The sequence below is a fragment of the Canis lupus genome, chromosome 3 (genome assembly GCF_003254725.2).
Source record: "Canis lupus dingo isolate Sandy chromosome 3, ASM325472v2, whole genome shotgun sequence".
In the NCBI taxonomy this organism is placed as follows: domain Eukaryota; kingdom Metazoa; phylum Chordata; class Mammalia; order Carnivora; family Canidae; genus Canis; species Canis lupus.
This window is the reverse complement of record NC_064245.1, coordinates 18,271,232-18,293,960: the sequence shown is the minus strand read 5'-3', so window position 1 is coordinate 18,293,960 and position 22,729 is coordinate 18,271,232. Positions and strand designations below refer to the sequence as shown.

The 22,729-nt window shown below is 36.4% G+C and overlaps 1 protein-coding gene across 1 annotated transcript in view; it reads left to right on the top strand.

The window, feature by feature from the left end:
• ADGRV1 (adhesion G protein-coupled receptor V1) overlaps window positions 1-22,729 on the top strand; it is a 517,368-nt gene that overhangs the window by 1,036 nt on the left and 493,603 nt on the right. The window lies entirely within an intron of this gene.

Below are 22,729 nucleotides of genomic sequence, written 5' to 3'. Positions count from 1 at the left end.
GCAACACGGGAGTGAGCGGAGGCGAAACTGGCCTTTCTTCTCTTCTCGGCTCGTTTGAAACCCCAGCCCGAGCTTTAATTTTAAAAAGTGTGCTTGGAAAATAACCGACCAAGAACAGCGCCCCATAGGTGATAACTAATAATGGGAACGTTGAAATGGACTTAGGGAGGCTTGGGTTCAAAAGTAACCACCGTGTAGAAGAATTTTCAGTAAAATGTTGGTTTCAGGGAGTTTGGAATTGGTCTGGAGCTGAAGAATAACATACTTTTTAAAAGAGCTTAGACATTCTTTAACGTCTTCAAGAATCTGAATTTTTTTTTATTAGAATTAAAACCAAGAAACTATGCTAGGACTCCTCTTAAGGTGCAGTATTAACGTACTCGTTATAACTTTTATTTTAGACTGACTTTTAACATTTCACAAAATCCACAACCTTTAAAAATGTGTGTAATGTGTTTATATGTAAGCTGTGGACTCTTAGAAAGTACTCATACCGACTCTTGAGAGTGCAAAGTAGCCATTAGGATAAAGCTAAAAAAATATACCGTAGGTAATATGGCATTATTTAAAAATTCTTTCTGAAGTTATTACTTTAAGCTACTAAAGTGCTTTTTCTCCTGTGTATCGTTTATCAAAACACTTAAGGTGGAACAAAAACAAGTAATTAAAAACAAGATGTTCTAGTTGAGATACAGGTGAACACCAACAATTTATTTTTGGGTGATTTGCTACAGGGAGTACCAAATACTCCCTGAACTGTGACATAATAAAATCTTTTAAATATATGCAATTAGATACAAGTCCTGGCTTGCAATTAACTTACAGTGACTTTGGACATTCCTCCATTCTTCTATGCCTGACTTTTCCTAATTTACAAAATAAAGGGATTGGACCAAGTGACCGAAAAGACTTATTTCAGGTAGAAATAGTAAGTCTCAAGATTATAACTTTTTAAAGGAAGTAGCCAACATGTATACACTAAAAATAAGTATGTCTAAATTCTTATCTCAAAGTTATTTCCATACTAAGTGACGGTAGCAGCCACCCCATACTGAATGCCTGTTATTTAATGAATTCCGAGAAGACCTCTATATAGGTTATTTAACACTTACCACGAGACATAGATTAGTATTATCCCAATTTACAGATAATGATACTGAGGCATGGAAAGTTTAAGCTCCTTGCAAAAGTTCCCTAGTTATTAAGAGCTGATCAAGGATCTTTCCTGAGGGCTCCAAGCATCTACAGTATACTGAATGTGATGATTAAAAGCTGAAATCACCCATAAACATCAACTAAGAACTCATCTTAGACTAAAATGTAAATCCATAATGAGTTGCAAATTAATTAGGGAACAACATTGAATCTTGATATCGGAAATAGAAATGGTGTATCAGTCAACGTTGATTATATTTTAATAACAGCAGTTAGTTCTATGCTGTGTACATGTCAAATATTGAATGCCAGTTGTATTCATTGTCAGAAAATGATAATGTGAGAAATGTTTGGACTATAAATACTTTTATGGTAATAAAAGTAATGGTTAGATATAATATGGTAAGGCAGAGGCTAGTGTTAAGCACAGTACTTCACATATCTTTCTACTGCTGGTGTCCTTGCCCATGCTCTACCCAAAGAAAAAGAGTGTTCACAACAGAATTAGCTGTGACTAGACCCTTTTGTTCATGTTCCCACGATGAATGATAATAGTGTACTACATTTATTGAATGCTCACTGTATATTAGAATTCTAGGCTCTTTAAAAAGAGTAACTGTATTTAATCATCAAATACTATTATCCTGATTTGCAGATGAAAAAACTGAGGCAGAAAGATCTATGACCAGGGAGGACGGACAAGGAAAATACATTTTGCCTTAGGTTACGTATATGATCCTTTAATGTTCAGAAAGTCATAGGCTGTGAATACACTGTTGCACTCCTTAAGCACTGGGAGGAAATTTGGAGTTAAACTAGACAACCCCTTTATTTCATATTTGGGGAAACTGAAACATAGAGGAGTTGAGAGACTTAAAGTCATACATCCTCTTTTTGCATTTATGACTTGAGTCACCTGGATATTCCCATAAACTAATAAGTGAGAAGCATGATGACTGATTAACTTGGTTATTACATGCTTGATATTGACACTCAACCAAACACTGCCTCATGCTCTTAATATTTCTCCTGCTGTTACTGGAAATCTCAAGGTCTCCCAGTTAGGATACTAAATCTTTGAGGCCAGTGACTATATTATATATTTATCTAGTATCTCCAGAGTTTAGCAAAGTGGCTAATATATTGAATTTGTTACAGGCTTTGTTACCTATTTATGTTTGGTAAGTCATTATTTTATGCCCTAGGTCCAAAAATCTGCACAAAGCAGGCACTGGTGCAGTCATTACTTTCTTTCATGTAGATAATTTACAGATGCTTTTAAAGCATATTGAGGTCCTTAGATTTTTTTTTTTTAATTTTTATTTATTTATGATAGTCACAGAGAGAGAAAGAGAGGCAGAGACATAGGCAGAGGGAGAAGCAGGCTCCATGCCCCGGGAGCCCAACGTGGGATTCGATCCCAGGTCTCCAGGATCGCGCCCTGGGCCAAAGGCAGGCGCTAAACCGCTGCACCACCCAGGGATCCCAATTGAGGTCCTTAGATCATGATTGCTTAATTTGATTATAAAATGTAGTGTGACCATGGTGAGAGAGATCTGGCTGGGCATTCCCCTGATTTTGTGGGAAAAGTCCAACAGCTTAGCATTGCATGCAGTTGAATATATATTTTTCTCTCTCTCTCTCTGACCTGGAAATAACTTTTTTTTCTGATTGTAAAGATAATATAAAATCATGTAGGAAATTCAAACAGTACAGGGGAAAGACCCCCCCCCCCCCCGGGAGTCCACTATCCAAAGATTTTGATGACCATCCAGCCAGAAAGATGTCTTTTTTTCCCCCCCATAACTCTTGCTGAATCAGGGTAAGAGCTGAATTATTTATTGGAACTGTTTCCGATTTAAAGTTCTACTTGGTATTCTTTGACTCCCAGGCAGCTCAAACGTTATACAAATGATGATCCTTGTTGCAAAGGGAAGATAATAAGACTCTATCTCCTACAGCATGATATAGTACAAAAAGTTGATTTCCCTATGCATGCATGCCCGTTTTTCTCCCTTCACAAGGCAGGAGTCGGGGGACAGGAGGCATCTTTGCATGTATGGAGAGTTCCCCAATGTGTCAGGATGTCAGGCCACACAAGAGGCCGCAGCACCCGAGCTCTGTTGCCCTGAAGGAGGTGTGGTAGAGGAGGAGAAGGGTGGAGCTGGGACACAGGAGGCTGTGGTAATACAAAGGCTGTGTTTTCGGATTCCACTGTGACACACTATACACTTTCAAATGTACCAGACCAAGTCCCTCCCCCAGCTGCTGGGCAGGTGGTCATGGGGCCCTTTCTGGTGCAGTGAGGCGTAAGGCTGGCTATACCTCAGAATGAGGGCAGGATGCTGATAGGGCATTTCTCATTCATTTATTCAGGATTCTGAAACCTCAAATGGACTCTTTTTCATATAAAGGGGGGAAATTGGCTGTTGGAATAATTCTCCATAGATGAGTTTTGAACTAATACAAAAATTATTAGGTATAAAGGGAGGCTGGGGTCTCTTTGAGATGGGCAATGATAACTCTTTCCGTGTGCATTTGAATATAATTACATTGAAAATATTAACGTTTTAAAGATCGTATTATTTGATTACTTTAATTCAGAAACTTATTTCTTACTCTTGCCCTTTTCCTAGGTACGTTTTCTTGATTTGTGCTATATATTTGAACATAGAATTCTTTCATGCCTTACTTTATTAGGGGCTTAACATGGCTTAAATCCAACCATCTGTTCGCATCTTGGCACTTCAGCGCATTGGAGGTGCTGGTAGGGGCTAAATAAATTTCCCACATTTTAAAGGTTAGGGAAAGAGCTACCTTTATGAATAGATTTCAAATGATTCTCAGCAAGACAATAGTGCAGAAGTGGAGTAAAAATGCATTTCATTCTCTGAAGCACAGGGTCCCCTGTCTGTCTTTAGTTTTGCTGAAAGGCAATTAGCATTTCAACTAGCCAATTTGGTTACATGCAATGAAGTACTTGGGTTTATAATTTGCTGCTCTCTGTCTGAGGCAGTTGAGCTCCAGCTCTTATGTAATCCTCTCCAAGTAGCCTTCTCTCCAGCATAGTTATTGTTGCTGGTCTTAAATAACTAATCAACAGAGAGTTTTCCTTGCCTTCGACTGTGGGGTGCCATAAGGCAAGGAAAATGAAATGCCAAGCTAATAAGGGGATGATTGTAATTATTAAATAGTCATTATTGAAATGTGGCACAGGTTGAAAGATGCAGAATAGCTTCAAATAGAATGGCTTCAAAATACAACTTCAAAAAAGGCATTGTGTGGCGTTCTTAATAGTTTATTTCTGCATGTAGTAGGCAAAGTGAACAGAGGGTATATATGTTCTACAGGGAATTAAGTGAGATGACTCAAAATTAACAGAGAAGAAGCAGTTCTTAATTATTTATATTGACTTTGCACTCTTTCTACAAGAAAGAATTCTGTGGGGAATTTGTGTAAAAGAGAGAAAAAAATTTTAAGTGTTATAACAGGTGGGCAAGTGCTCTGAAGCACACTGGAAATTATTCAAGGGTTTGTATTTGTGTGCTAATCAAAGATAAGATTTTGTTAGCTTCTTTAGTTATGAATTCTGATAACTAGGTAATATTAATATACTTCTTGCACATACCATATTCTTCTTAAGGAACCACTCTATGTTTTGATAATCCTTTTGTTAGGATAATTGAAATGATATTATCATTTAATCCACCATGGGGCAGTAATTCAATTTAGCTCATCTTTTTTATGCAACACTATTTTTGCAAAGTTGTTCCTATGTAATTATTTGGAAATAAAATTATTTCTTATTTTTCAAAGAATGTTTCACTGAAAGAAGGCATGATCACGAGAAATGTTTTAGATATAAGCCTGGCAAGTGATCAATATAATTTAAGAACGTATATGAAAAAAATTGCATGACTTTTCTATTTCCAGCCTCTGATATAAAGACAAAGCCATATCTGCAGCTATAATTAGAGTCATTAGTATATTATGCAACTAAATTCAGTAGTGTTGATGAACAGGAATGAAATAAAGAAGGCTTACCTGTCCTCTGGCAGACTAGTCAGCTAGAGATGGAAAGTGTTATGGAAAAAGTGGGAATTGATCTGGACTTTGAAGAATGGTGGAGAAGAGGGAGTGGAGAGAGGTAGAGAGAAGAGCCCAAGGAGTAGCTTGGATCAGAGTGCAGAGGGAGGAGTGATCCAGGTATCTTGTCCCAGATACACATTAGATCAACTTGACTGCAGCTGTTGAAAGAAGAGAAAGAGATGGCTAGAAGTGCAGCATCAGTTGGATTGATTGATTGATTTATTTATTTATTTATTTATTTATTTATTTATTCATTCATTCATTCATTCATGAGAGAGAGAGAGAGAGAGGCAGAGATACAGGCAGAGGGAGAAGCAGGCTCCATGCAGGGAGCCAGATGTGGGACTCAATCCTGGATCCTGGGATCAGGCCCTGAAGCAGAGGCAGATGCTCAACAGCTGAGCCACCCAGGAGTTGCCCCCACTTTAAAAGTGTGTAATTCGGTTGTATTTGATATATTTACAGAGTTGGACAACTGTTATCACCGTCTATTGCAGAACATTTTTATTACCTCAAAATGAAATTAGGTACTCCTTAGCTTTCCCTCCCCATCATCTCCCACCCCCAAGTCCCTGGCAACCAATCTGTGTCTCTGCAGATGTGCATGTTCTGGACATTTCATGTGACTGGAATCATACAGTCTGTGGCCTTTTGTGTCTGCCGCCTTTTACTCACCATGGTGTTTACAGAGTTATCATTCTGTAGCATATATCACTACTTCATTCTGTTTTTGTGGCTGAACAATATTTCTTTCTATGAATATATGACTATACTGCCTTTATCCATTCATCAATTGATAGACATTTGGGTTGTTTCTAATTTTTGACTATTATATTATGGACACTGATATATAAGTTTTTGTGTGAACATGTGTTTTCAGTTCCGTTGGTTATATATCTATGAGTGGAATTGCTGGGTCACTTGGGAAGGTGGATACAATAGCCAGGATGCAATCAGGAGAAACTTCTTCCTTTTCTTTTATACCTTCTTTTAAGCTCATGGTTACATTATGGGGCAGATGAATCAGGTATGGCTTGAAGGTTCATCACTTGGAACTTACGTTGCATAGACCTCTGTCAATTAACTAAGACATTTAAGACAAGATTAGATTGTGAGAAAACAAGAGTTTGCAGCCAATGATTTTTATTTTTTTTTTCCTTATTTATTTATTTATTTATTTAGGCCAATGACTTTTCCCTCACCACTGGCTATAGGTTGTCCTAAGAAGGAATTATGCTCCAGGCTGACTTAGTAATTGATCTATGTTGGATATGCTAATGTCAGAAATATGATTGGATGTTATCTGATGCACACTGAACTCAATTCTCTGATGACTTCTGTGTTTTCTTTAGGGATTCATCTAAAGGATACTGGTTGAACTACCAAAATGAGAAAAAAATTATTTTTGCTTCTAAGTCAGATTACAGAAGGTTTAAAATGTTGTTTTGTTAATGAGGGCAATTCAATAAATCAGTTGATTGAGAATTGGGCTTTAAGTAAAAGACAAGTCCAGTTCACTTATGTATAGTGTATTAGATCTCGGTAATTCTGGTTTGTGTGTGTGTGTGTGTGTGCATTTATGCCTTTGTTTATCTGAAACCTTAACTAATTTCCTGAAAGAGTCTGGTATATTTTATAAAGTAAACAAATATGAACAAACAAATTTCAACAAATTTGTTTAATTTTGGTGGAGGCAAAATATTTTAAGGTTTTTTGAAAAAAACCTAAAAAATATATTTGCTTAGTATCTTGTGATTTGCAACATAGATCCATATGAATTAATTCATGTAATCTTAACCACATGCTTGTAAGTTATTAACTTTTACTTTATAGATAAAAAGAAGAATTATGGACAACCCAGGTGGCTCAGTGGTTTACGCCGCCTTCAGCCCAGGACATGATCCTGGAGGCCCGGGATCTAGTCCCATGTTGGGCTTCCTGCATGGAGCCTGCTTCTCCCTCTGCCTGTGTCTCTGCCTCTCTCTCTCTCTCTCTCTCTCTCTCTTACAATCTGTCTCTCATGAATAAATAAGTAAAATCTTAAAACAAATTATAGAAGTCAACAAAATTTATTAAAAACAGGAACAAGCTCAGGTCTTCGATTTAATGACCAAAAGTTGTCCACTCATTAATAATCATAGTAATATCATAATCTATTATTTTTTGATGGCTCACAAAAATATTAATTGTTAATTTTAAAATGAATTGACTTATCTTAAATTTCCTGATATAAATAGATCTGTTTCATCAATTAGCATTACATTGGAAAACTTACTATAATAAAAATATTTCCAAACTTCAATCAGGACTTCACTTCTTTTGAACATTTGTTACCAAAATTATAAATAATTAGAGATAATCTTAGAATATCATTACAACCAATTTGATCCTGAGTGGCAGTTTTACATAATAATTTAAGTACCTTTCTTGGAGAAAGTCAGCAAGCTCAGGAAATTGTTCTTGTTTTTAGGTGATTAGAATGCCCTAACTTTTGTAAGTCAGTACTATATGTACTACTTGAGACCTCGAAATAATATAATTAAAGAATTTCCAGAAGCTGTTTTAGCTTAGAGGATTTTATTTCATCTTCTTTAACTTCTCACTAATATTCATGAGTGCTGTGATATTGGGGGTTGGCCATTCATTCATTCATTCATTCAGTGTTTACTGAAGCACTCTAAACCACGCTTAGTTGATGATTTCTACTTTTACATTTTATCGTAGCTACTGACCTCAAAATTCAGATTTTATAGTGATTTTTAACATTTTAAAATCCCAACCATTTCATTGGCACCATGTTTCTAAATCTTATAAATCTTCTTAACCCTACTCTTCTAGGCAGCTAACACCTTTTCCCTCCCTCCCCAGCTCATTTCGACACAGGAGATGAATTTAAGCATGGAGAGAGTTAGGGCTGCATATTTGCCTTTTTTCATTGCTTCTACTCTTATTAAAGTATCATGTCAGCCACAAATAAAATCTATGCTGAGAACTAATTACTTTGCAAAATGGAAAATCACTGTGAGTGTGAAATTCTACATAATATGACCATTCTTATTACATCATTAAGCATTGAGTATAGGGCTGATGTCTTTAGTACACCATGTAGTGAGTAGGCTGCCAATAAGAGGCTGGGTTTGATTATAGAAGAAAATAAGATGTGCATTTTTCACTTAATGACTTTTTATATGATAGGATGTTTAGATATAGTGACTTTTAAAATTGTCTTTCCTACAAGATCTTTCCTAGCAAGATTCCTTTGTTAATAGAGAATATTAATCTAGTATTTAGTTAAGAGCATGGGATCTGGACCTTGAGTGCTTAGATTTGTATCCTGGCTTTGGATTTTTGAGGTCTAATCTTAACAAATGTATGTATGTATGTATTTATTTATTTGAGATTTATTTATTTATTCATGAGAGACACAGAGAGAGGCAGAGACAGAGGCAGAGGGAGAAGCAGGAATGCAGGGAACCCGATGTGGGACTGGATCCTGGATTCCATGAGCCAAAGGCAGACACTGAGCCACCTAGGTGTCCCTTAACAAATATGTTTAATCTGTATGTCAGGCTCCTCATCAGAAAATGAGCATATTAATAGTACCTATCTTATATTTTAAATGGTTGCTATGAGGATCAAAGAAGTTTTTTTTTAATTGGAGTTTGATTTGTCAACATATAGCATAACACCCAGTGCTCATCCCCTCCAGTGCGCCCCTCAAGGCCCGTCACCCATTCACCTCATCCCCCCTGCCCGCCTCCCCTTCCACTACCCCTTGTTCGTTTCCCAGAGTTAGGTGTCTCTCATGTTCCATCACCCTCTCTGATATTTCCCACTCATTTTCTCTCCTTTCCCCTTTAATCCCTTTCACTATTTTTTATATTCCTTGAATGAGTGAAACCATAGAATGTCCTTCTCTGATCGGCTTACTTTACTCAGCGTAATACCCTCCAGTTCCATCCACATTGAAGCAAATGGTGGGTATTTGTCGTTTCTAGTGGCTGAGTAATATTCCATTGTATACATAGACCACATCTTCTTTATCCATTCATCTGTCGATGGACACTGAGGCTCCTTCCACAGTTTGGCTATTGTGGACATTGCTGCTATGAACTTTGGGGTGCAGGTGTCCTGCTGTGTCACTGCATCTGTATCTTTGGGGTAAATCTCCAGCAGTGCAATTGCTGGATGGTAGGGTAGCTCTATTTTTAATTCTTTGAGGAACTTCCACACAGTTTTCCAGAGTGGCTGCACCAGTTCACATTCCCACCAACAGTGCAAGAGGGTTCCCCTGTCTCCACAGAGGATCAAAGAAGTTAACACATGTAGAGGAATTAGAATAGCCTAGCTTTTAGCTATTAGCTAATATTGTCACACGTGAAACCCAAATTTTTGATGATTAGAGTATATGAAGGATAACCTAACCTCTTCCTTTGCTCCTTTTGCCTCCTCTAGATTCCTGAAGAGGATTTAAATTTACCTTGAAGCTACTAGAGCTCAAGCGTCAGCTCCTAACATTTCTTTTCTTACTTTTATTTTGGATAAAATAAAAACTGATCATCTGTCACACAAACCCCACTAACATGCTAATTTTATGATATAAATTCTTTTGGATCCTTAGCACATTAATCTCGTAGTCTTTTTATTTTTTAAAGATTTATTTATTTGTTCATGAGAGAGAGAGAGAGGCAGAGACACAGGCAAAGGGAGAAGCAGGCTCCATGCTTGGAGCCTGACGCAGGACTTGATCCCGGGTCTCCAGGATCACGCCCTGGGCTGAAGGCAGGTGCTAAACCGCTGAGCCACCCAGGGATCCCCGTCTTTTTATTTTCTAATATAGGTACTTCCTTAGAGAAATCTCCCTAAACTCTTTGATCAGGTTTTACATCTTCAGTTTTTGATGCTGAATAATTGCTGCTTTGATGATAATGATGATGATAATAATAATAATTATTATTGTTGCTTTAACTCATGATCCTTTCTAAAGCCTTTTATTTTTTTAAAAAAGATTTTATTTATTTATTAGAGAAACAGGGAGAGAGGGAGTAGGGGGTAAGGGAGAGAGGCAAGCAGACTCCCTGCCGAGGGCGGGGCGACAGGCAGCTTGGTTTCAGGATCCTGAAATCATGACCTGAGCTGAAGCCAAGAGTTGGGTACTTAACTGACTGAGCCACCCAGAGCCCCTCTTTCTAAGGCCTTTTAAAAAGTTTCCAAATGATGCTGCTTTATTTTTATCTTTTTTTAAAATATTGTTATTTTTTTAAGATTTTATTTACTTATTCATAGAGACACAGAGAGAGAGAGGCAGAGATACAGGCAGAGGGAGAAGCAGGCTCCATGCAGGGAGCCCGACATGGGACCCGATCCCGGGTCTCCAGGATCACGCCCTGGGCTGCAGGCGGCGCTATAAACCGCTGTGCCACCAGGGCTGCCCTATTTTTGTCTTTTGATATTGTTAATTTATAAATGAATTTTATTGTATTCAGAACGCAAGCACTAGATGCTATCCAGTTTTTGGAATTTGTTGTCAATTTTTATTAACCTTTCCTCTGTGCTCAAAATAGCATTGTATTCTTTGGTTATTGGGGTATATTCTGTATGCCCATCAGATGAAGTTTAATATAACTGTGGGGTTCATGCCCTCCATATTCTTCCTAATTTTTATGTACTTGACATATTAAGTACAGAAAAAAGGGAGAGAGAATACTAAAGTCCCTCACTTCTCTTTGGTGTTCTAGCAGTTTTTTAAAAATATATTTTGAAGCTCTGTTTTAGCTTGTCTCCTAAGTTGACATTTTTTTTATTGTATACTGTCTTTGTATGCTTTTTGCCTTGAGTCTATTTTGTCTGTAACAGACGTCAATAGCATTTCAGTGACATTTGCATGTTATCTCATGAACTTCAGGAAGAAGGAAATGATCCCAGGAAGGTGTAAGATACAAGGAATGTTGACTGAAGTCGAGAATGAACATTTGGATAAACAAAGAATACTCATGATTAAATTTTATAATTCTAATGTTACATGTTGAGAGTTAAGTAAAATAAGATAGAGCTTATATTGTAAAATTAGCATGTTAGTGGGGTTTGTGTGACAGATGATCAGTTTTGAATATTGTAAGATCCTTTTATTGTTTAGTAGTAAGGTGAAGATATTTATCCTTTTATTGTTCAGTAGTAAAGTGAAGATATTTAACTCTAAACGTTTAAAGGTGTATAAGGCAAAAATGAAATCTCTCAGAGAACAAGCACATCAGTCCCAAGCACAGTGAAGGGAAGCAAGAGCAGAAAAAACTGCATAAGAGCAGGGCAAAAAGCACAAATAGAATGGCAGAGAAGGATCTAAATGGAAGACTAATTATAATACGTGACTATAAATTAAACTCAGTAAGAGCACAGAGACTATCAGAGAGGGCCAAAAATAATAGAAATCAATTACATGTTTATAAGGGACACATGTTAGACAAAAGGATACAGAAAGAATGAAAGCAAGAGGCTGCAAAGAGACATAACAGGCTCTAACAATTTTTGTGTTTAATTTTGTACACTCTTACTTGAAGAGTAGCCCCAAATTGTATATGCTTCAGTCATAGCTAACCACCCTAAAACTTAAAATCTAAAATAATTACTTTGCTCATAAATCTACAACTTGTGAGGGTTTTGTGAGCACAGGTATCCTTTGTCTTTTTGATTACAGCCCTTCCAATAGGAATAAAGTGATATTTGATTGTGGTTTTGATTTGCATTTTTCTAATGACTGATTAATCATGTTGAGCACTTTTTTATGTACCTGTTAGCCATTTGTATGCCTTCTTCTAGAAATGTCTATTCATTTCCTCTGCCAATTTTTAAGTCAGATTGTTTTTTGGTTTTGAGTGCCTCAGTTCTTTATATATTTTGGATTTTAACTCCTTATCAGTATAGTATTTGCAAATGGTTTTATTCTGCTGCCTACCTTTTCATTTTGTTGGCAGTTTCCTTCATGTTACAAAACTTTTTTAGTTTGATATAGTTTTACTTGCTTGTTTTTGCTTCTGTTGCTTTTGCGTTTGGTGTTAAATTCAAAAAATAATTGCCAAGACTGATGTCAACAATCCTACCCCCTCTATAATTTCTTCTAGGAGTTTTATGGTTTAGGTCTTATATTCAAATCCTTAATTCAATTTGAATTGATTTTTTAAATCTGATTGTTCCATCCACTAAATGATGACTTTAAAATTATTTTACTAGAAGTCACAAACATGTGCTTTGTTAACTCTGTCATTCTTTCCACATTAGCTGGAATTATTTAAGGAAGAACTTTTCCTTAGTGGCTAGGCTATTTGGTTATTCTGAAAGGGAGTTTACCCAGGATAGATAAGATAAATATTTAATTCTTACCTTTTAAATGTTAATTTCAGAGTAAGCCATTGATGCTCCAGTTACTTTTAGTGGTGACCAGTGAAATTTATTTTTGTGTTTATTTTAGTATCCTTATAAACATAGGGATTTATATATTCAACGTGTTTCAAAGAATTGCAATCATTACCTTTTAGATGCACAGAAATTTTAATCTTTGGCTAATAGGAGCCCTTTCATGTTCCTTTGTCCCATTGATGTAACCTCATTAATCTTTAATAACTTCTTTGGTGGTATAAGATGACAGGTTCATTTTGCATATTTTCCTCCCCAGATACCAGTTAATCCTATAAGAAACTGGTTTTTCTGGCAAGTGGTATTTAGAGACAAAAATCTGAGCACTAGTGATGCTTATTGTTACTGAGTTGTCATTACTTCTAAGCCTTTTTTAAAAGATAAAGTCAGAAATAAGTATTTTACAAAGAAAAAAAGTCATAAGATGGTACTGGTGTTTCCAGTTTAAGTTTAACCTTCCATGTACTTTACATAATTTCTTTGGTTTTATTGTCATTTCTCTTTTGTCATATGTAATTACTTCTTATTTGCCCTATCGTATAAACATATATAGTTTTAAAAATATATATTCTACAGCATATAAAATGTGGTTCCAAAATGTATATTCTACAATATAAAAATATAAACACAGTAATACTGATATTGCCACTGATAAAAAGAATACTGATCTTTGCAGCTATGTTTGTCATTAGAATTTATTCTATGGTCAGTCAAAATACTATGTTCTGAAGTCACTGGAAGTAATTATTTTGTCTGTGTGATTATATCATCACTTGATATACAGTTGCTTTATTTCAGTTTGTCTATATGCAGTTATTTTTGCAAAGAAACATTGGCAACATAAATCAAGGGCTAGTAAAAGTGGTTATCTATAGGGAGAGGAAAAGAAGAGGTGGATGGAAGTGAGAATTCTCTAAATATATCTTGTTTCATATATAGATATCCTTTTTTTTAAAGCCAGTTGATTAGCCTAAATTTTATGATTGAAGGAAGGGACAGTTACTGTGATAAAAGTGAGGACACAGTGGGTGGTATAACTTCAAAGTATTTTGTGTCCTGGACACATTCATCAAAGGCAAAATAATGAAAGAAGCAAGTCTGGGGGAGTCATTGCATTATTAGAAAAAGACTTCCTTATTTCAATTTATGACAGCAGAGCTCCTAAGGCAAAAACTCAGGAGATGAAAGATACCGTAGTGATGCACAATGAATTCTATTAAAGGGTTCCTTTTCACTTGTGAATTTTCTTCAAAGGTAAGTTTTAGGTATAGAGAATTTCTTAGAAGAATGTGAAAAACGTGTGTGTGGGAGGGAGGACGGTTCTCTCTTCAAGGAATGCATTGCAGCTGAAGGAAGAAATTGAGGAATGGAAGATAAGGAGGAAAACATCTTAGGAAAAGTAAAAGATGATGAGAGATTTGTCTATATTCTTGATTAATATTTCTGCCTTTTTCATTTTGTAAAAACAATTGGGTAATAAACACATCTGTTTTGATAATGGATTGAAAATATATTCATGTAACTCTAAGAGTGTAATTGTTAGGTTTTAATTGAGCTCCAGGAGTTTATATCCATAATTCACGTATTCTTCATTAGTTTAAATAATTAAATAAAAATTAAAGTGACATTTGATTTGGGAAAATAGTATATATTAAAATGGCAGGATCAAGAACAGAAATGTTCAAGTTATTTATTTGCTGCATCAATAAGCCACTTCAACATTTAATGGCTGAAATTAATTTGTGACGATCTCTCATAGCTCTGGGGTTTAAAGGGCTTCCCTGGACTCTTCTTGCTTGGGGTCCACCATAAAACTGTGGCCAGAGAGTCACTGAGGATGAAATCATCTAACACTTAGTCACTTCCATGTCTAGGTTGTGATGTCATGTCTGGACAACTTTCAGTTGTCCCTCTTTCCATGCAGGTTCTCCATGTAGCTAGCTTGGAATTCCATAAAACATGGTGGTCTCAAAGTAGTCAAATGTCCTACATTGTGGTTGGCTTCTTTTGGGGTAAGCACAGGCAGTGTTTATAATTTTCTATAATACATATTCTTTTTTTTTTTTTTTTTTTTAAGTCTTAATGATTTGGAATAAAACTAGGCTTGGTGCAGAGGAGGATGCAAAGATAGACAAAGTATAACATTCCTTCTTAAGTAGGCCAAAGTGTACTGGATGATGGATGCAGCTGTAAGCCAAAATATAATATTATAAGCCATTTATAAAAGAACTGAACTACAGGGATGCAGAGTTAGAGAATAGAGGAAGAGGGTGGGTTGGGAGGTGTAGCATTTTGTTTTGGTTTGAGACATGTTTGAGGGACTGGTAGGACATCTGTATGGACATACCTAGCAGTTAGTTGAAAGTGTCTTGAGGTCAACATGTAGGATTGGGGTTTTATTTAATGAAGATTATTGCCTACTATAGTCAAAATAGTTTGCTAGATATTGTGGGGGTAGCTACCTGGGAGTATCTAGGTAGTTGACAATATGAGTCTAGTTCTGTAGGATGTAAATAGGTATTGAGGGGAAAATTGTTCTGTCGTTATTATAGATTTGAAAAATGATGGATTAAATAAAGTCAAATCTATATTTAGGCCTTCTTGGTGTTAGTTTAATACATTAAGTAATTTGAACATTTAATAAATGTTTAATAAACTATACTGTGTATAGTATCCATACAAATTTATTTCCTAAAGATAGTTCACAACAGAATTCTTTAGTTTGGCCAAAATTTGGGCCTAGCATCCATAGAACATGCTTTGGGGAACACACTTCTAAGAACTGTGAAAGTTTAAAAGTTGGAATTTAAAGTCTTTTATAGGAAAAGCTGAGATGTCTCAGAGGAAAACTTTAAATTTGATATTGAAGGGATGGATAGAGTTGAGATGAAAGCAAGGCTGAGGATGGGGGATTGTTTGTAAGTAAGAGGACTGTATTTGGGAGACAGGGAGGATTGGAGAGAGGGAGGGGGAGAGAAGAGAAGAGAAAGAGACTAATAGGAGTAACGTCTTAAACATGAAAGAATGGAGTCAGAAGCATGGATGGTGCATTATTCTTAGAGGAGTATGGGTGTTGCATTTTTGGAGATACTGGAGGTGGAGGAATAAAGAATTCTGAGGGAAGGGAGATTGTGAAAAATAAACATTCAGATAGGCAGTTAATATTGATGGGAACTCTGATATATCAGTGAAAGCAAAGAAGAATAAACATTAATTTCTAATGTATAAAGATGTAGAATTCATTTTCCATAACTGTTCACATATCACTGTGGCGGGTACAATTGGGAGGTAAAAACTGATCTAGAAATTTGCCTTTTCTTTACCTAGGAAAAGCCTTATTCAAGACAAATTCTAATTTAATATCTTGATTTTGCTCATATTTGCTGCTGCATGTCTAGGTCTTAGACAATACCTGGCGTATTGTAGAGACTGGCTATTCTTCGGATGTTGCCAAATGAATGAATGTTAGATACAGCCACAGCTAAGACCATCACTAGGGTCCACATTCCTTTAAGCTCTTTAAAAGTTGTGTCCATGAACAGAAAGACTAAGCTCTTGAAGGACTTGGCACTAAACTATAGTTAAAGCGAACTTGTGAGGAACATTGTGGACTGAAGATAGCACTAAAGAAGTCGTAGAGGCAGTTGTGTGGTCATTCTCTGAAAGATAGTGCTGACCTATGCCAGGAGCTGGGCCAATGTGGCATGAGGGACACAGACTGAAACAGCAAGCCTAGGCAGATGGAGGAGGACCAGGTTCAGACAGGGCAGTGGGTTCTGAGGTGCAGTGGCAGCTGGATCACTGTAGACTGGGAGACTCCATACATCCTTTAGGAATGCATATGCCACTGGAATTCTTGGAGCCTGCAAATAGGGGGCCTCCAAGAGGTAAAGCTGGATTTCCTTGCAGCATAACTCATGGTGTTTGGAGTAGGATATAATTTAATTTGGAGAAATAATGTCATGGTGACATATTTGTCACTAGCCCAGGGCTAGTTCATACTTGTTACATATTGGTGATTCCAAGGATTTAATATTTTTCATTACATCACAGCCATAAGAAAATTTAAATCAAATTTAACCCTGTCATTCCCCAGCATAGTAGTGAAACAGAGTTTGGGCTACATTTGAAACAACAGAAATAAGCACCTAAAAGAATGGAAATTTAAGGTAAGACATTAAAAAAAAACTGAGATGATTTAGAGTGAAAAATTTTCAAAGATTTTATTTATTTTAGAGAGAGAGAAAGAGTGTGATAGCAGAGGGAGAGATTAAGGGGGAGGGAGAGGGAAAGAATTCAAGCAGACTTGGTGCTGGGCACGGAGCCCAGGGCTTGACCTCAGAACCCTGAGATCATGACCTGAGCCAAAACCAAGAATCAGACACTAGACTGAACCACCCAGGCACCCCAAGAGTGAATGTTTTGAGAAAAGAGCAGATACAGCTATAAAACATGTTCAAGAAAGTGAGAAATAGTATAGTTAATATATTAATAGGTATTTGCTTCTCTGTAAAGATAAATTTAAATCAAACCTAACAGATACCTTACTTATAATGAAAGATCACAAGAAAAAAATAAAATGAAAAATCAGAAGATCTTGTAAAATCTTTTATACAGCTCAGACCCATTCCAATGATCTGTTAACTGACAAACTCCTAGGTTCTCCCTGAACTCAAAAATTTCAAACTTTGACATAGAATTTTTGAATGTTCTGATAAAAATTTTGAACATTTTTATTAGTAAAAAAAAACAGACTGAAATGAATCTACTCTGAAGTTAGTGGCACTTTCAGGGGGGCACTTAACAGTTTTGAATGGATTCAATGAAGAGTGTTTTATTCATGTTTGGAAATTTTGACCTGTTTGGTAGAGATACTTTTGTAATCTTACCAGGCATTGTAGAGTGGAGAGAGGAAAGTAACTTTGCAGGGGAGAATCCTGACAAATACTATCTTAGATAGAAGTACTAAATCATATTGATAGTATGTACCTTTATGTGATATAACGAGAATGTTACTCTGCCTCATTGTCTCCCTGCAAAACCCATAACCTCAGTCTAATTATGAAGCAAATCATCAGACCAATCTCAGTTGAAGAGCATTCTGCAAAATACCTGACTAGTACTCTTCAAAACTGATAAGGATATTAAGAATAAGAGAAATCTGAGAAACTGTCACAGCCTAGAGGAGCCTAAGAAAACATAACTAAATGGAATGTGGTATCCTGGAACAGAAAAAAGGACATTAGGTAAAAAGTAAGAAAATCTGAATAAAGTATTGACTTTAATTAATCAAAGTGTATTATGTGGTTTTCTCATTTCATTGTGAAGATAATAAACACTTTAAAAATCATGATATAAAGTTATAGTTGTGGCTTAGTAAAAGCTGGGTCGTTAAAAGGTTTGTGTATACCTAAAAGGTATAGAAAAAGAACAATGCCCAAAGTTAGTACAAAGAAGGGAATGATAAAGATCAGAATGGAAACAAAATAGAGACTAAAAAACAATAAAGAACAATGAGACTAAAAGCTGCTTCTTTGAAAAGATAAACAAAACTGATAAACCTTTAGCCAGACTAATCAAGTATATGAGAGAGAGGACTCAAATAAAATCAGAAATGAAGGAGGAGAATATACAACTACAGAATACAAAAAAATTACAAGATTACTACAATAAAATTACATGCCAACAGATTGGATAGCCTAGAAGAAATGAATAAACATGATTTTCCCCAAGGGCACCCGGGTGGCATTGGGCTCTGTGCTTGGCACAGAGTCTGCTTGAGGTTCTCTCTCCCTCTCTCTCTACCCCTCCCACTCATGCACACTCTCTCTCTGTCTCTAAAATAAAGAATTTTTTTTTAAGCAACATATGAACTTCCCAGATTGAATAGGAAGAAATAGAAAATATGAACAGACTAATAACTAGTAACAAAATTGAATTGGTAATCAAAAATCCTTCCAGGACCAGATGGCTTCACAGGTGAATTCTGCCAAACATAAAGAACAGTTAATACCTTTCCTTTTCAAACAATTCCAAAAAAATTCATTCTGTGAGACTAGCATTACCATGATACTGAAGCCTGACAAAGTCATTACAAAAAAAGAACATTACAGACCAGTATTCTGGATGAATATAGATGTAGAAGTCCTCAACTGGGTATTAGCAAACTGAATTCAACAATACATTGAGAGGATCATTCGCTAAAATCAACTGAGATTTATTTTAGGGTTGCAAGGATGGTTCAATAGCCACAAGTTAGTTAATGGGATACACCAGGGTGATTAACAAAATAAAAGATAAAAATCATATGATCATCTCAATAGATGTAGAAAAAGCACTTGATGAAATTCAACATCTATTCATGATTAAAAACTCTCAACAAAGTGGGTATAGAGAGAACATACCTCAACATACTAAAGGTTGTATATGATAAACCCACAGATAATGTTGTATTCAATGGTGGAAAGCTGAAAACTTTTCTGCTAAGATCAGAAACAGGACAAGCAAAAAAAAAAAAAAAAAAAAAGAAAAAAAGAAAAAGAAAAAGAAAAAAAAAAAAACAGGACAAGCATGCCCACTCTCACCACTTTTATTCAACATAGTACTAGAAATTCTAGTTATAGGCATCAGAGAAGACAAAGATGTAAAAGTCCTCCAAACTGGTAAGGAAGAAGTAAAATTCACTATTTGCTGTTGACATAATATATAGAAAATCCTAAAGACTCCACCAAAAAAACTATTAGAATAAGTGAATTCAGTAATACTTAAGGACACAAAATCAATATACAGAAATGCTGTGTTTCTGTATAAATGTTGCTAATGAAATACCAGAGAGAAATTTTTAAAAATCTCATTTACAGTTGCATTAAAAGAATAAAATACCTAGGAATAAATTTAACCAAAGAGATGTGAATGATCTAAACTCCAAAAACTATAAAGACATAGGTGAAACAAATCAAAGATGGCACAAATAAGTGGAAAGTTATACCAAGCTCATGGATTAGAAGAATAAATACTGTTCAAACTACCCAAAGCAATCTACATATTTGGTGTAATTTCTATCAAAATACCATAGTACTTTTCACAGAACTAGAACAAAAAATCCTGAAATCTGTATTGAACCACAAAATACCCTGAATAGCCAAAGCAATCTTGAGAAAGAACAAAGCTGGAGAAACAAAGCTTAAAATCCCAGATTTCAAGATATACTGTAGGCTTTAGTAATCAAAACAGTATCATACTGGCACAGAAATAGACACATGGATCGATAGAATGGAATATAGACCCCAGAAGTAAACCCACACTTATATGGTCAATTAATCTGTGACAAAAAAGGCAAGACTATAGAGTGGGAAAAGACAGTATATTCAATAAATCTTGTTGGGGAAATTGGATAGCTACATGCAAAAGAATGAAAATAGGGATGCCTGGGTGGCTCAGGGGTTGAGTATACAACCTTTGGCTCAGGGTGTGATTCCAGAGTCCTGGGATCGAGTCCCACATTGGGCTCCCTACATGGAGCCTACTTCTCCCTCTGCCTGTGTCTCTGCTTCTCTCTCTCTCTCCCTCTCTCTCTCTCTCACTCTCTCTCTGTGTGTGTGTCTCTCCTGAATGAATAAATAAAATATTAAAAAAAAAAAAAAGAATGGGGCAGCCCCGGTGGCTCAGCGGTTTAGCGCCGCCTTCAGCCCAGGGCCTGATCCTGGAGACTGGGGATCAAGTCCCACATCGGCCTCCCTGCATGGAGCCTGCTTCTCCCTCTGCCTTCTGTCTGTCTGTCTCTCTCTCCCTCTCATGAATAAACAAATAAAGTTTAAAAAAAAAGAATGAAAATAGACCACTTGCTTATACCATACACAAAAATAAATTCAAAATAGACTAAAAACCTAAATGTTAAGACCTGGAACCATAAAACTCTCAGTGGGAAATATAGGTAGTAATCTCTTGGACATCAGCCTTAGCAATGTATTTCTGGATTTGTCTCTCCAGGCAAGGGCAACAAAAGCAAAAATAAAAAAGGGACTATGTCAGGCTGAAAAGCTTTTGCACAGCATGGTGAAGGAAACCATCGACAGAACAAAAAGGTGATGTACTGAATGAGAAGATATTTGGAAATGATATATCTGATAAGGGCTTAATATCCAAAATATATAAAGAGCTCATACAGTTCAAGACTTTAACAAATTTGGGGTGGCTCAGTCAGGCTCACTGCTCAGTGGGGAGTGTGCTTCTTTTGCCCCTCCACACTGCCCATGCTCTCTCTCTCTCAGATAAATTTTTTTTTAAAGCAAGGAGCCTGATGCAGGGCTCAATCCCAGCACCCTAAAAACACGACCTGAGCTAAAAGGCAGATGCTTAACTGACTGAGTCACCCAGGTACCCAAATAAATAAAATCTTTTAAAGAAAATTTTAAAATCCCAAATTATCCATTTAGAAAATGAATAGACATTTTTCCAAGGAGGACACATAGATGGCCAAAAGATATATGAAAAGGTGCTCAACATCACTGATCATCAGGGAAATGCAAGTCAAAACCTCCATGAGGTATTACATTATGGCAGTCAGAATGGCTAATATAAAAAAGACAGAAAGTATTGAGTATTGGTGACAATGTGGAGGAAAGGAAATGCTCATTCTCATAATGGAGGTATAGCCATTATGGGAAACAGTATGGAGGTTCTTTAAAAAACTAAAAAAAATAGAAGTATTGTATGATCCAGCAATTCAACTAATGGGTATTTATCCAAGGAAAATAAAAACACTTGAAAAGATATATACACATTTATGTTTATCGCAACATTATTTACAATAGCCGAAGTATGGAAGAAACCTAGGAATCCATCAGATGAATGGATGGTGAAGACGTGCCGTATATATATATATCACAGAATATTACTTAGCTGTGTAAAAGAATGAAGGTTTGCTGTTCACAACAACATGGATTGACCTAGATGCTAAGTTAGATAAGTTAGAGAAAGATAAATACCATATGATTTTACTTAGCTTGAACAAAGCAAATGAACAGACAACAAAAAAAAATAGACTTGTAAATATAGGGAACAAACGTGGTTGTCAGAGGGGAGAAGGATGTGATCAGCATTTCATAATGTATGCAATTGTTGAGTCACTGTGTTGTATGTCTGAAGCTAATATGCCAAGTATAATTCAATTGAAAAAAATGAGTAAAAGATTGATTGTGGTATTAAAGGCTGAAGATGATTCTGGGCTACAGCATAGTTGTGACAGTAGTTTTGACCTCAAAACACCTTCAGGCCCTCTTGGTCTGTCTTTTTTGTTTTTTGTACACTTTTGTTTCTCAAGAGGAACCTCAAGTTATTATAGATAGAATACAAACTTATTTTTCTAACTCTTGAAAAGTACTGTTCTCCCTCTCTGGGGTGATAGATGTGACCAGGTAAAGTTCCTAGGTCTCTCTTCTACTTGTACTTTCCATGCCAGTTACAGTATGTAGAGGTAGCTGATTCTCTGGTTTGAGTTTTGCAGACATTCCAGAACATCAGGAGCCCCACTGTTTTGTTCTTCAAATACAGTGTTGCAACTCACTCCTCTCAGACCTTGCAGTGCCAAGGTGGCTTTTCATTATACTTTGCAAATGTCCCTAGGTTCTGGATGTTTCCATCTTACCTCACACATCCTCCTTTCATTCTAATGTTGCTATGGTGATGGGGGATGGGTGGGAGGAGAGCCTCACATAGGACAGCCTAGGATGCCCAGCTTACTTTCTTTGTCTCTTGGCCATTGGACATTGAAGGAAGCTGGTACTTCATGGTGTACTGGAATGCATTTCCAAATACCCTAGTGCTGTAGCTTTTCTATTTTCCTTTAACAGTTGAGGGAACTTGGGGCCCAGAGAAGTGGATTAACTTGTCTATTGATGGTAAAGATGGGAAGATGGCAAAGACTAGAGGTGATTGGGGACTCAGCCTCCACAAGGGGCACTGGCAGTGTCCAGCTAGAGACTTCATAGCTCCTATTGCAGGATCCCCAACTAGGTACTGTTAGGAATGCTCTCCCTTTGTCCTGAAAAATCAAATTCCTGGGATCGTACAAGGG